Here is a 15,326-nt window from a genome sequence, read left to right on the forward strand (position 1 = left end):
CTTCGGTAATGTTAGGGAGAGAAGAGGTTTCGCGACGATTTTACGAAATTATAACTCTAAAGAGGCAATTGCAGATCGCTTTGATTATGTTAGGAAAAGGGGAGTCCAGGAGTTTAGCCTCGAATTTTTTCAAAATTGTAGTTTTAAAAATGCAGTTTTAGACCATCTTTAGCAATGTCACAGAGAGGAAAGGTTTTCGTCATCCTCCCGCGGCAATTTTCTGAAATTGAAGATCCAAAAGCGCAGTTTTCAACGATGTTTGGTAATGTTAGCGAGGGGTGAATGGGGGTTTCGTTTGGTTGATCTCCCCCAGAACGTTTTCGAAATCGCAGTTCGAAAACGCTGTTTGGTAATGTCAGGCTGATGAATGGCTTGGTGACCCTCCCATAGCTTCTTTTTTTTTTTTTTGAAATTGGGACCTTCTAAAGCGCAATTGTGTGACAGCAGAGGCCTTGGCCCAACATTATGCTAAGGAATGCAAAGTGGTTTTTGACAAATCGGATAGGGACTGCCTAAGATTAAAAGGAGTATTGTGAAATCCTGCCGGGATGCCAAAGCTGAAAATCTATTATTTGAAGATGATTTCACAACAGATGAATTTAATTACACCCTTCAAGATCAAGATCCGACCTGGTCTTGGACCTCCAGGCTCTGATGGAATCCATGCTCACTTTCTGAATCATATGGGTGCTAAGGAGTAAGCTACTCCATTTTTTCAATCTGTCAGGGAATACCTCAGGGGTCAGTTTTCAGTCCAACACTGTTCGCCATTTTTATTACAGGAACTGAAAAAATTGTATCACCATGTCAGATTGGCATTTTTGCAGACGACATAGTGTCATGTACTAGTGGTACTGAAATTGGTGAACTTGAATCTACTCTAAATAGATCTCTGGAAGCTGTTCGAGATTACTCGAGCTCTTATAAATTAAGCTTCAATGATTCCAAGTCAACTAGCTGCATCTTCACCACAAATAGACACCTCTATAATTATTCCTCTCAGGTTTATTTTGCTGATCAGCTGCTAAAATGTGACAAATATCCAGTATACCTGGGTTCTACAATGGATCCTGAAATTAACTGTAAGGGACATATCGAGAAGATATCAAACAAGGCTTGAAAACAACTTCTGATTTTGAAGTACATTTCTGGTAGAGACTTGGGAAGCTAATTGCTTTCACGCTTAGACTAACATACTCTTTTGTCATTCACCCCATTCCCGAATACGGTTACCAGATTTTTCAAACAGCATCTGTCTCTAATTTAAAGAATTTGAATAGAGTTGAGTGCAGCGAGAATTATCACAGGGCTAAGGAACAGCTGCCCAAGTGAAGTGGTCCTTTTCGAAGCTGACATTGTACCTCTGACCACGCGATTTAGTATTTGTTCTTTTAGATATTTTAATAAATTGACAAGCCTTGAAAATCTTAATAGGACTTCTAAGTCTATTTTAAACTAGTCGACCTGTGCGGAACTGCGCACTGCGCTTCGAATCATTTCATGTGGCATTTCACTCTTTAAAAATTTCAAAGAAGAACGTTCTGAAGAAGAATTGAATAAAGTAAACGGATTAAAGAGTAAATGGAAAAAAGTAAACGCACCAAAGAAGGCATGTAATTTGAAGACATCAGCAACAAAACCTCGTTAAGTACAATGTTGTGATAATGTGATCATCGCTCACTTTTTGGTTGTACGTATTTTCAATGCAAATACAAATATAATTAAAAATGTTAGTAAGTGACTCGTGAAAAAGCAGTAATTGTGCATGTGAAAAAACGGATTGTAGCAAATACAATTCTGCCTATGAGAGTCTTTGACGGAAAAAAAAAGAAACATTAAAGAGATATTTATTGACACGAATTTGAACAGCACCATTCTGATTAACAGCACGACACTCCAACCAACCGAGCAATAGCGCTTTCGTATTCGAATGCTATTCATTGAAGAAATGTGTAATAAAAAACAGCAAAAAAGCTTTTTGCCAGAAGAAAAAAAAAAGAACATGCGTCGATGCTTTGTCATTAGCCAGCATGATACGCTTTAAAGTTTTTTTTTATAAAACATGGATTTTATTTAAGGAATGAGGAAGATCTCGCGTAGCGATTGAAAAAAACATTCTGAAGAAATAATAAATTAGATTTAAAATAAGTGTTTTTATTTTTGAAAATTGTTACAAATTCCCATAGCAGGCTGTTTTAACCGTTACGGCTTGAATGCCAGCACATGTTTTTCTTTTAATCGAACGCTTAAAATTCAAAACCTAAATCAGTTGAACTGAGTCTTTTTTAATTGTAATTTTTAACGATACATTTTTAAATATAGAAATAAGAGGGCTGTCAGAAGAATTTTTAAAAAGCGTAACAACCAATGAAATTTAAGGACGCGCAGCTTAGGAATAGAAAAAATTAAGTTTTTGAGGAATATTTTCGATTTCAAACACTTGCAATGGATATATGGTATACTGTTAAAGAATGAGACCATAAAATCAGAAAGGAAACGAATATCTAAACTGCAGGAAAAGTATCTCAAGATTTTGTAAATCTTGAGAATCTCTTCGAAAGTAGACAACACTGTTGCAAAAACAAAGGAGTATAATGAGGATTACGATCAAATTTGGTTGGCTTTATTAGCCGCTGACATCGTGTACAAAGAAGTACACAAAAGTACAATAATTGGTTTATATATATAATTCAGACATCAAATATCGATAGATGCATTGACAACAGAAAACTGGAGGGCAAAACCATACCTAAAAGTGTAATATTAAAAAATATATTTAACATTCAGTCGAAAGATTTTTTATTATTCGTGTTGCACAACCGCTCCGCGCAAACGAATCGCGTCGCCCTGGTGCCAAGAATGAGCAACATGTCGCGACCAGAATGAAGTGCCCATCTATGAGTGTTAGATACCTACGAGTACGTCCTTGAGGGGAAGGTAAAAAACGTATTGGAATGAGCTGTTTTTTTACTTGTTTTACAAAGAATGAAGTGTAAAATATAATAATAAAAGAGTCGCACTATGTGTGGAATATTGTATTTTTAATTAGTATCGCAGTATATGATATATTTGAAAAATAAAAATCTTTGATTTGCGTCAAACTGGAAGTTTCAGTGTAGCTGACCCTTTTCTAACAACATTTTATTGTTTTCGAAAACGAAATGGACTCTTACGTAAGGAAAGAGGGGAGGGATTTGAAAAATCTTACGCACCCTTACATGGAGGTAGAGGAGGGGGGTCGAAAATTGCCAAAATCAACCTTACGTAATTAATGAACGACCCCTTATGCGTTAAAAATATTTTCATCTACACACGTCTTACCTTTTGTTCACGCAAATAAAATGCAGTAACCAGTATTAACTAATTTTTTTTCAATGCTTCAACGCCATGTGGTTTGAAAGAAAGCAATGGATATTCCTCATGAAAATATATGGTTCTTTCTGAAGGAAAACTGCTTCTTGAACTTCAAATTAAGTACCAGCGGTTAAAAATGACGTAATCTATTTAAAAATCAATCCAAAGATGTTCTGCGTTGGCGTTACGACGGTGTTTAGCTCTGAATCGGTCGTTAATTTGATGAATGAATCAAAATTTAAAATATCAGGAAGGTAATGTTGAATCCGGAAACATACTTTTTGGTTCACGTTTTATGAGGTTATTATAACAATTCGTCTGCTGGAAGAAGAAAAATACACAAGGGTTTTGAAATTGAGTAACTGCTCGTAAAATACTATCATCAACTTTGTTTTGAACATTGACTATGGTTTGAGACGACTTTCGGGTGAAGACATTTTAAATATCGTGCGTCTTAAGAGAAATAGCTTTAAGACATATGACCAAGTCCTTTATTTATGTATTTATTTATTTTTGTATGCTTACGAAGATAGGTAATGTATAAGTAGATTAAAAGATAAAGATTAGCGCACAATAGTCTTTTAATTTCATGAATCAGAAGAGGAATTTGTCAGATTCAAGTCACAAATACTCCAAGAGCACAAAATTAAGGAAAAATAATAAAGTTAAAAGTAATGGAGCACTTTTATTACTTCATGTTCACAAAAAAGAAATTCCCCAGAATGTTGCTGGACTCACTATACGAACTTACAGAGAAGACTACCATAGAAACAAGGCAACACTTAATTGTTTTTACAAACTCAATACATAATAGTCACAGCAGCTGAGACAGAAAATTTTAAAACAGAAAACACTCCCTTTCATTTATTTTTTTATTTTATCTCTCCTTTCCCCACCCCCATCGTTTCATTTACGCTGTTAAGAGACCAACTGTTTAAAAGACGATCAGTCAAATATTACCTTATCATGTGAAATTATCAATGTATTTCTATTTTTGAATGGTTTCCTGGATTTAGATTTTTTCTTCTATTTTCCCATCGTTTTAGGCACTTTAGTATTAATGGAATGAAATTATGAGTCTTTCAAAATATTTCTTTCAAAGAAACTAAAATTAATAACTAATTTAAGGTTAATACCTGAACGGAAAGTTACAACAGAGGCTAAGGGAAAACATTTTTATTAACTTGACAGATTTTGCTATGGTATACTCTTAATGTGAACCACACGAAATTCTTAAGCGCAATAAATATAGAGGGGAAAAGGGCACAGAGTGGAACAGTTCTCATATCTTTTGTTTTAGTTCTAAATAAATTTTAATTGTGGAATATGATTATAGAAATCTTTTATCCTCATATTGTAACATAATCTTCATTCATTAAGTTCCTTTTTAAAAAATCGACTTTCGAAAGGCTTTCAAAATGACTCATTATATTCCATGTGGGGGCAGCGAGGAAGAGGGGTGAAAACACCTTCCAGAGCCATTGGTTTTAACATAAATGCATATTCTAATACGGTAGTTAATGCATATAAAAGGGCTGTTTTGATTAAAAAGAACCTCCTTCGAAAGGTAGTTTTCATCAAAAAATCCCCTTCAAAAGATATTTTTGATCAAAACCCCATACAGAAGATTTTTTCATAAAAAAAACCCCCACCAGAAGGTATTTTTCATCAAAAAGCCCCCTCCAGAAGGTACTCTTCATCAAAAAAAACCGTTCCAGAAGTTATATCAAAAAAAAAAAAAAAAAAACAGAAGGTATTTTTCATCAAATAACCCTCACCAGAAGGTATTTCTGGCTGCCCCAGTGCACAGTGATACAAGACATGGGTATAGACGGACATTGAAAAATGCTAATAAAACTCAGCTATATTTATAACAACATACTGTAATCATAAAACACTGGTTTATATATTGAACAAAGCAGATGAAAGCAGTTTTTAGTAATAGTTAGAATGATAAAGCACATGAGAGGGCTGAAAAATTATTTGTAAAATAACACTTGATGTGTTGAAAGTAGTAAAGTAACATTTAATTTAAAAAAATTGAGGTTTAAGAAAAGGGGAATGATAATATAGAAAAATTAAAATGGTTACAGTTTCCCTACGAGATTAAAAATGTTGCCCAGGCTATAGTATCTGCTGTAGTTACAGGTTAGCTAAAGTTTAGCACTTTTTAAATTTTTAGTATTTAAGGGGGTATTCTAGTCTAGAAATTCAAAAAAATCATTTTTGTTTCTTTCATATTCCCAAAGACACCTTTAAGAATAAAACCCTAAACTTCTAAGAGGATTTATGAAAACTCAACTTATTTTTGGAGTTACAGTTAGTTTTGTTAAAATAAACTCTTTTGCTTAAATGGGACTGCAAACTTTAAATGCGTTTTTCTCGAAACTATTTTCCTCGATACTGTTGACAAGATATCTCAAGCTCTAATGCACCGATTTACTTGAAATTTGGTAGACTTTCTTAGTACTATCAAAATTGTCTCAACGTAGGGGTTTTTGTATTTCTTGATTTTTTTATTTAAAAAAAAAATACTGAAAATCAAAAAAAGAGTCAAAAATTGAATTTTTTTTTCAAAACGACGTCATTTTGTGAAAATAATTTGATTTCAAATCAGCTATGGCCAGACAATTCTACATCCTTGTTTAATAAGAAAACTAGATGTTTCAGACTACCTGGAGGATTGGAATCATGTCAACCAGAAGACCCCTTCCCCTTTTTTTAGAGTCCCCACTTTGCCTGTCTCCACCAACTTCAATTTTGATTTTTTTTTTCAACTATTATGCATTTTTATATTTTTAAAGTATCAATAAAAAACTGATAAAAATGAATAATGAAAATAGCTACTGTTTTTTTTTCTATTACGCCCGTAAAATCACCTTAAAGTCAAGCCTCTAGACTAGAATACCCCCTTAAGTCATAGGAAAAATTTTATTTATCATGCGTCCCACCGTGAATCCCTCTCTGGTCGTGGTGACCTGTTCGGTAAGACAGTGAACTCGCAACTGGAGGATACTGGGTTCAGTGCTAGCCGTTCAAAGATCCTCCATGTTCGCTGCCGAGGTTACAAACTCCTGCAAGTTCCCATTCCAAATCCATACCACTGGGTGTGCTGGATCAGGAGTTGGTCGACTTCTGGTCTGAATCAAACAACAGAGCTGATGTCTTCACAAAGCTGTCATCTAATTTAAACGGTTTTACTACGTATTGTGCTATTGTGGAGCATGATGTAATGAAATAGGCCCATTCCCCCCCCCCAATAATCGTATTTTAAAAAAGTTTGTCTTTTTTTTTAATTATACGAACTATTTTACGAACTTTTATGTTGGACTAAAGAGTGTAAAATTGCGCACGAACAACATATTCAAATCTTTGTTTCAGAATCAATCAGCGAGCAACGAGACTTAGCAACCGAATATCATTTACTTAACACCATTGTAACTTAACTCGCTTAAAATCTGTCAACCACAACATTTTTCCCTTTCACACTTCGCTTCGAAAATTCAGCGTTTAGTTCCAGCAAATTAGTGTTCCATTTACACGATGCGTGCAAATCGACTTCTTTGGGATCTCGAGGCGTCAAAACTGTTTATTTTAGGACTTCCATTCTACAGAAAGGAGTCGGAGCTCATTCTGTCTAATTGCTTGCTTAACTCATGTTCACATTTACGGATGCGTGAACCTGTCTTTATCGGGATTACCTGGCATATAATGGAAGCTAATTGACCTTTTAAAGGAAAATGACAGCTTTTGTAAAGCGAGGGAGTCTTCTAAGAGGTGCCGAAAGTCTTCTGTGAAAACAATTACTTCGTGACAACTCAATTTTCGCACACCATCTCCGGTAAAATCCGTAATGTTTAATAATGGTAAATCAGTTTGTTCTCATTGGAAATAGTTAACATTTCAGCAAAACTTTCGAGTAACAAGAACGTTGTAATTGCTTAATAATGTCCCAGTTTTTGGATTTAATAAGGCGTGAAGAGGTAATTGCTACACTTGTTGCTTTTCGCAGCAAAATTTGTTCCCCAATTAATCTGCTGATGTTTGAAGATACGTTTTGTATCCTGCCGCTTTCTTCCCTTATTGATTTTGTCTAAGACGCAGAGAACTTTTCACACATTATTTTTACAAGATTCTCCAGTAAATGTTGATCTCAAATTCTCCGGTGACGTGGAGGAATATGTGACAAACTTCTGAGATCTGCGTTTCAAATTTTAAAATTTTTTTCTTGTATAGATTTTATCAGAATCACAATTAGGGTTGAACCCTCAATAAGTGAGGATTCCTTTACAACAAACAACTAAATGTTTATCTCAAATTTTCCGGTGGTATGGAGGAATATGTCACAAACCTCTGAAATCTGGGACTCAAATTTTAAAAACTTTTTTTCGATTTTTTAAGGATCAACTAAGGTTTAACTATTTACTAGTGAGGATTTATTTTTCTTTTCTTTTCTTTCTTCTTCTTCTTCTTTTTTTTTTTTTTTTTTGAATGTAAGTGGGAGGTGTTTTGTACGCAACCAGAACATTTTACTTCCTGTTCACTCCACAAAGTTTAGCAAATTAACCAGGGAAAATTTCCAATGATTTTCTTACTATTCATTTACGTAAATACTGAACAGCATCGTAAGTGACATGTATACAATGTACACAAATATATAAACATTACCAAACGTTTCAATCTAAAAGTCAAATTCTTGTGGGGTATAAGACACCACACTCACCAGTCACTGCAGTTCAATTGCTATTAAATAAAAAAAAAAATATTTCTTCAGAATCTCTTAAGACTTAGTTTTAATTAAATGACCTAATTCAAATTTTCCTGATCCGACTCTGTATTTTCAACTAATTACTTTTTCCTTTCGATGTAAATAAAAACAATTACTTCAAGAATTCAGGTTACTTGTGTCACAATCCGAAATATATCAATGTTTTCAATCAAATTTTATCTTAATGGCAAGGCATGTTAATTCATGAATACTGAAATAAAGTTAACAGGGTTCGTACGGGTCATGGAAATCCTGGAAAGTCATGGAAAAAAAATAACAGAATTTCTGACCTGGAAAAGTCATGGAAAATTGAAATTTTCATTGAAAGTCATGGAAATTTATTTCAAGTCATGGAAAAATGTCCTGGACAAAGAGAAAGGAACAGTAGCTAAAGGAGCATTAGAAATCTTCAGTGATTTTACAGTATAGCACATAAAAGCTATTAAAAGTGGAAAATTGAACGATCCAAAAATCAAATCTGAATTTTGAAATCTCATTCCATCCACTTCTGTCGCAGCCGCTTGAAATTTTTTGCGATGTGATTTTACTGCCTGGGCATCACTTATTTTGAACTTTCTGTTATTTTCAACACTTCTTATGTTTCATATTCTGTAGTATAACAAAATTTCACGTTCTTAGTTTTGCCACGCCCACTCAAAAAAAAAAAAAAAGCAATTCAATTGCATGCAAGTTCGATTCCATCACTCGTAAGGACTTTATTATAAAATTTATCATAGGGGTTTATCTTAATTGTTCACCAGCGGCACCCAATACGGAGCCGAAATGGCACTTCTAACTAGGGTGAAAAACAGGTACCTTTTAAAAAATAGGCAGCCAGGGTGAAAAGAATGAACCTTCGGAGAGAGAAATGGCACCCTTACTGTAGATCCCCCTCCCCCTCCCCGTATTGTGTACGTTTTGGAATACAGTTGTGTATTTTTTTTAATAGTTTTGTTTTGATTCATGATAGTCTACGTTTTGCACACGTTTCACATTGCATGAATTCAGTACTGGAAATGATTAAAACTTGTAATTACAGCATTTGATCATATTTCAGAGTTTTCAACATAGTTAAGAAGTGCTCATTGCTTTAATTCATCTGATCGTGCTCTAACTCAGTGTTTCTCAACCTCTTTTGACTCACGGGTCGGTAAAAGCAAATGAAAAACATTGCGGACCAATGAAAATTTTATCCTTTTCTAAAAAATAAATAAAAATAATTATAACTCTCAGGCCGTTAAAAACTTGTGAAAAAATTCTGCGTACTGATGAGTTTTTTTTTTTTTTTTTACAAAATAATATTAAAAATTAATAAAACAATAAATATCTACTCACTTCACTTGATATCAAAGAGTTGTCACAAATATATTTAAAGTTGAAGACGAATAATTATTTCAATAATCATACAGTTAATAATCATTTGTGAGAAATAACCGCACCGAAAGTAAAGTGTAGAGGTACTTATGGATTATTTACATGAAGAGCCAAAAATATTCTGGGATATTAAAGTGACCGAAAAACAAAATCGTTTCTCGAACGTTCAAAATTTCAATCAAGAGTAACAATAAAATAAAATGCATATGAAATTTTTCGACTGTTTAAAAACCAAGAGAAATAAGAAATTCCTAACGCTATCGAAGTATTAACCGCTAACAGGAAATGATTCAAACACTTGAATTAAAAAGCAAGGGAAAAAAAAAGCTAGACGGAGAGAGATTTCTTTTTTATATTTTGCGCTTGCTGTTTTGTAGTAATCTACGAAGCACAAGAATCATTTTTATTTAGGTTCTCACTTGTTGGTTATTGATAATCTTATTGCGGTTATTATTTTGGTGATTAAATGTTGCTTATTGAGTAATCAAGAAAATAATGATAGATATATTTAGTAGCGTTTTGAATGATGGAAATTTCACGATAGTAACGGTAAACTGAAACTAAACAACTAACGGTACTACGGTACCGTAACGGACTAACGGTAACTGAAAAGCAGTGAACGTACTTTTAACTATGTTTGAAAGCCCTAAGAGCTACAAAGTGATCAAAAGCTGTACTTACTTGTTATTTTAAAGAATTATCCTAGAAAAGTTGAGATTTAATCCAATAGTGTACTTCATTCAATGTGAAAGACATAGAGGGCCACGCATAGATGCAACCTATCATTCGTCCGCCATATTGAAGTGGTGAATGTATGCCGGAAGCACATGCGCCAGCGAGTCATTTAGCGATTGCTTGTTGTTTTGGCACCCGTGTCTAAATTGTCTGCTGTTTTCGCACCCCTGCTGTATTTCCTGGCCAGCATGGCACCCTTGGGCACCATGCTTTCACCTTAGGGGGAATATATTCACTCGTCTAGAACCCCTGGTTATAACAGTGTACGGCACACAAACCTAGTCCATGGGACCCACTATTACTTTCAATGTCGGGAATTAAACGTGTTCTGGAATTTCTGAACCTATTAATTTATATGCATTTGAAAATATGCAAATTTGTAAACAAAACAAATATACTTTTGAATCAGAAGATTGATTCATTACTGAATGTTTTTTTCAAAAAAGATCTGGTTTAGAAACATAAAGAACTAAACTATGTAACTTTACTTTAAAGAACCAAAATACTGTCAAGTTACGTGGATGATTAAAGGCACTGTTGGGACACTAAAAGGTAACTTTTGAAGCAAATTTATTGAAACTTAGTGATGACTCATTCAACCTTTGTCCCATTCAATATCATTCTACCTGTTTAAAAAAATATATAAGACATTTAAGCATCATCATATTCGCTTCACTGCATTTTTACTTTACTTAAATTTATATGATGAAGACAAATAAGAATAGTTTAGTTTTTTAAGTGTGCACTTATATTTTTTCCATTATGAGTAAGTGCTTCAATGAGGCTGTGGCATTCATATAGAAGTTTTGCTAATGCTCATTTCCAAATATTACCAAGTTTGAGATTAAATAGTGCTATTATCTTCGTGTAACGTGGTCATGAAAATTTTCATTGAAGTCATGAAAAAGTCTTGGAAAAGTCATGGAATTTTTTCATCCAAATAGGGTATGAACCCTGTAACCACTTAGCTCTCGTTCTTTTAATATGTCTTGACTATGTTTATTATGCCTTTAACATATCAATATTTTGATAGTTTTCATAATGCTTTTGACATATGAATGTCTTTACTATTTCAATTATTTCTGAAAAATCACTCCATTACGAAGAGAAACATAAAGTTAACTCCCGCCTCTATTCCACGTTTCTTTTCATTTTAGATGTTAAAATCAGTTATTATAGGATTAACAATCGGACTTACGAAACTATACTTCCTCAGGGTGGATTATTATAAGTCACGCAATATTATCAGTAGAACAAGAACTTCTAACATTATTGCTTTATTTTCTTCTTCTTTCTTTTCTACAGAAAATGCTAAAACATAATATACGCTTTATACAAAGTACAAAAAGCATTGGAGCCAATCAAGGGATTACATAAAAACCATTTAGTCTCAAATTCTACAGTAAGCGCAAAACATTTATTCTGATATGTTTACTGATTTATTTCGTAGAATAAATTAGTAATGTATAGTTAAAGTTTAAATTTGCTTCTTCTAAATCAGAGATGATCAATTCTCGAAAAGCTTTAAAAAATGAGAAAATAATATCGTTTTCTGGAGCGTTCTCAAACACTAAAACCCCTATTCACATTTAATGAAAAACTTTAAAATCTTAATTTTAATTGATTCATATTTAATTGTAAATATAATGATTTCAAATTATGGTTTATATAATAGCTTCATCTAGTAAAAAAGTCATTCTTTGCATAGATGATATGGGTAAGAGTGTTGGCGCACAAATTGTCTGAACTATAATACTGAAAATATTTATCATCTTTGAATGAAAATTCACATTACAGAGAAGGCGCAGTTAATCATATTTGTGTGTTACACGTATGATAATTTCGATATTGCAGAAGAACTTCTTGATTTGCGACAACTACAGTGGACTCTCTCTGTTCTTAACACTCATGGGACCAAACAAAATTGTCCAGATTATGGGGGTGTTCATTATGGAGGGAGATTGGCTAATGCATGTAAACGTATTTTCCCTAGTTAGCTATACTAGTCACTGAGAATGATGTTGAATTTTGGATTGGTGGCTAGTGCAATGTCTAGTTCAACTAAGAAGGACTTAAACTCTTCCATTTACTTCTCTTTTTTTGTTTAAAAAATTTCACAAAACATTCAAAAATAAAATATTACAATTTAGCTATCGGTACAATACCTGGGGAGAGAAAAAAGTAATTTTTAATATTTTCTTGTATTGTGTATTCTCGTGCAAGGTACGTGCTATCATCCAAGTGAAAATGCTTCCGGGTTCCCTTAATGTTAAATTAAATGTTCCCTTAATGAACTTCAGTCTTTGTGATAAAATAGTGAATATTTCAGACTTTCCAATTTGTTTTAGTTGAATTCCCGAGTACCGATTATGAACATGTTCAGTATATAGAGAGGTAATAATTGAACAGGTCAAAAATAGTGTTCATAATACTGGGGTGTTCATATTATAGCGCGTTCAGAGTACAGAGAGGACAGTCTATGTTAAGTCCGCAGTTTCGCCAGGATCATCAAAATGTGTTCAGAATATCGGGGTGTTCACATTAGGGAGTGTTCAGATTGAGAGAGTCCACTGTTCTTTCGACTGCAAAAGAGGATATTTTTAACGAACTCGAAAATAGTAATTAGTTAAGAAGGCAGAGTGAACAAAATTAGATGTTGTTCGCACAGGTATAGCCTTCACGATTGGCAGTGTAAAAGGCTTTGTTTACATCGTCCGAAAGTTATCTGGGAAGATGAACTTTTTAGTAAAAAATTGTATTATCCATCCAGAAGTTCTTAGGGCCTTGAATTTAAACTTATCTTCTGTTGCTGACCTTGTACAGTGAGACTCTGATATGTTGAGCTTCAACTCTGACAATGTGTACCTCTGTTTCGGAGAATAGGGAAGAGTAATTATTGGTGCTGAGTTGAGTTGAGTCGCTTTCTTAGTAGTATTGCAAAAATATCCCGACTAAAATCTACTTTAATAACGCGTCTATTTTTAATTCTAACATTGTCAAGGCCACAGCCCAACTAACCAGAGCTGCACTATAGTGAAAGTCTTAACAAAATACAATCTCTAGCTCGCATTTTATTAGTTTCTCCACTACTCAGACTTATTAGGAAAAATGTGGTATTTGAGTAAAAATCATATAAACTGCCTATAAATATATTTTTTAATGTTTTTCAGCAAGTTCAAAAATTGAAAGTGGCACGTAGAAGTTTTCTCCAGAAAGGGGCACTCTTCCCAAAAGGCTGGCCTTGTCAGGGAAGGTCATGAAAGGTCACTGTGACCTTCCAAAAATTTCCTTATTTGGGAAATTTTGTCTGAGGAGTATGCAAAATTGTCATCATTCGGAGAAATTTGGAGTTTTATTCGGAAAAATAATTATTATTTGGCTAAATTTGGGGATTCATTCGGCGAAATTTGTTCGAGTTCCACTCGACATATTGAGAATACACGCAGTCCCAAAAATTTAAGTTCGGAGCGCCCTGACTCCGACTCTAAATTATGGAATTTCAATGACGTGTCACTATTGAATATATCTCTGATACGCTTTTGTGAACTAATCTTGTGCTTGGTTTGTGGTAAGATAGAACACTAAATTTAGATTTTTTTTATCAACAATTATTAGGTGTGCCACTATTGTCGCCGGTGATTTATATTATCTTTGAAACGGGGTTTTCAACAATGCTTCATGCCTCAGCAAAAAATTAATAGCGAACGAAACTTGATGATGAAATTTACCATAGAATTTTGCTTCCATCCAGAAAAAAAAATCATAAAGGAGTGTCTCAGCTAAAAGAACAATTTATTTAGAAAACACTTTAAGAACCCAAATTCGTAATGTATCTTACAATAAAAATATCTTAAAATTAAAGATTTTTCAAATTTCACGCAAAAAGCTTTAAGTTTTTCTTCTCTTCTGCATCCTGATCTGCATTTGTAGGGGCTGAGCTTTACCTTTCGTGTTGGAAGTATTCCCAATTAAATTATCATCATTTTTTATATGTTATTCCCCTCTTTTTTAATTTTTATTTATTTTTATTTTTTTCACTTCGAATTTCTAGGAGCGATTTATTTGCCCTAACTTAGATGTTGAAATGTTAGTCTTATTGCTTCGAGGATCTTCGTACGCCTACTTTTGCTTTCCATAAGGTAAAACATTTGCGACCTGCGGTCATTTTTCTCCCCCACTTTGCAGGAAATATCCGTCATCCTATCTCTCCTTAGACCATCTAAGTATCTCTCACCCCTCAGAATGTATCACCCTATTTTCTTAGAATTCGAAAGGTCTCCTGCTGTCTCAACTTGCAAAAGTTGGTTCATTCAAACTTTTTCCGTGATTCTTTTAAACTCTCCCTTTTTCGCTGGGGGTACTAGTGAGGGGAGTCACATGGGGAGGACTGCACTACTGAAAATTTAAGGGAGTTCTTTAATGCGTCTGTTCTTTGTGGGGGGTGCCGTTCTTGTAGGGAGAGAAGAGGGTTATTTAGCAGTATATGAAGGTACGCCATCGCTCTTGGGAGCATGGGCACCCCTTCCTTTTCTTTATTCCTTTACCACAGCATTCGTTTGTTCTAATGTAAAATGCAATCTATTTTCCTCCGAGCTCTTATGTAGTTACTATTACAACTCCTTGAGAAAAACAAGCCGACCTATCCGACATTTTGGTTCCAAGACAGGTGTGAATCCAATTTTGTTTCTAGTAGTCCAGCCCGCTTAATGGAATAGGCAATTTGACAGAAAAAATTATTCTAATAAGCGGGATATTCTATTATCCGGGATAAAAATAACACACATCAACAGTGTAGTACATTGGAATTTTATTACATTAAGCGGGATTTTCTATTATCCTATATTCAATTAAGCGAGCTCGACTGTATTTATAAATGCGTTATAATATTTGCTGGTTGCTATGTCATAAAACGATTGATGAAAAGTTGAGTCAAACGTCACTCAATGAAAATCTTAAAAGATAACTTCGTTCACAAATTCAACAAAAATTTATCGGGAAACGTTTACTGTAGTGAACCTCAGTTTCAAACCTTATTTGTTTTTAATTTGTATTAATTAAATTTTCTTCATTTACAGAATAAAATAATCAAATATGA

Source organism: Uloborus diversus, chromosome 7, assembly GCF_026930045.1.
Source record: "Uloborus diversus isolate 005 chromosome 7, Udiv.v.3.1, whole genome shotgun sequence".
Classification (NCBI taxonomy): domain Eukaryota; kingdom Metazoa; phylum Arthropoda; class Arachnida; order Araneae; family Uloboridae; genus Uloborus; species Uloborus diversus.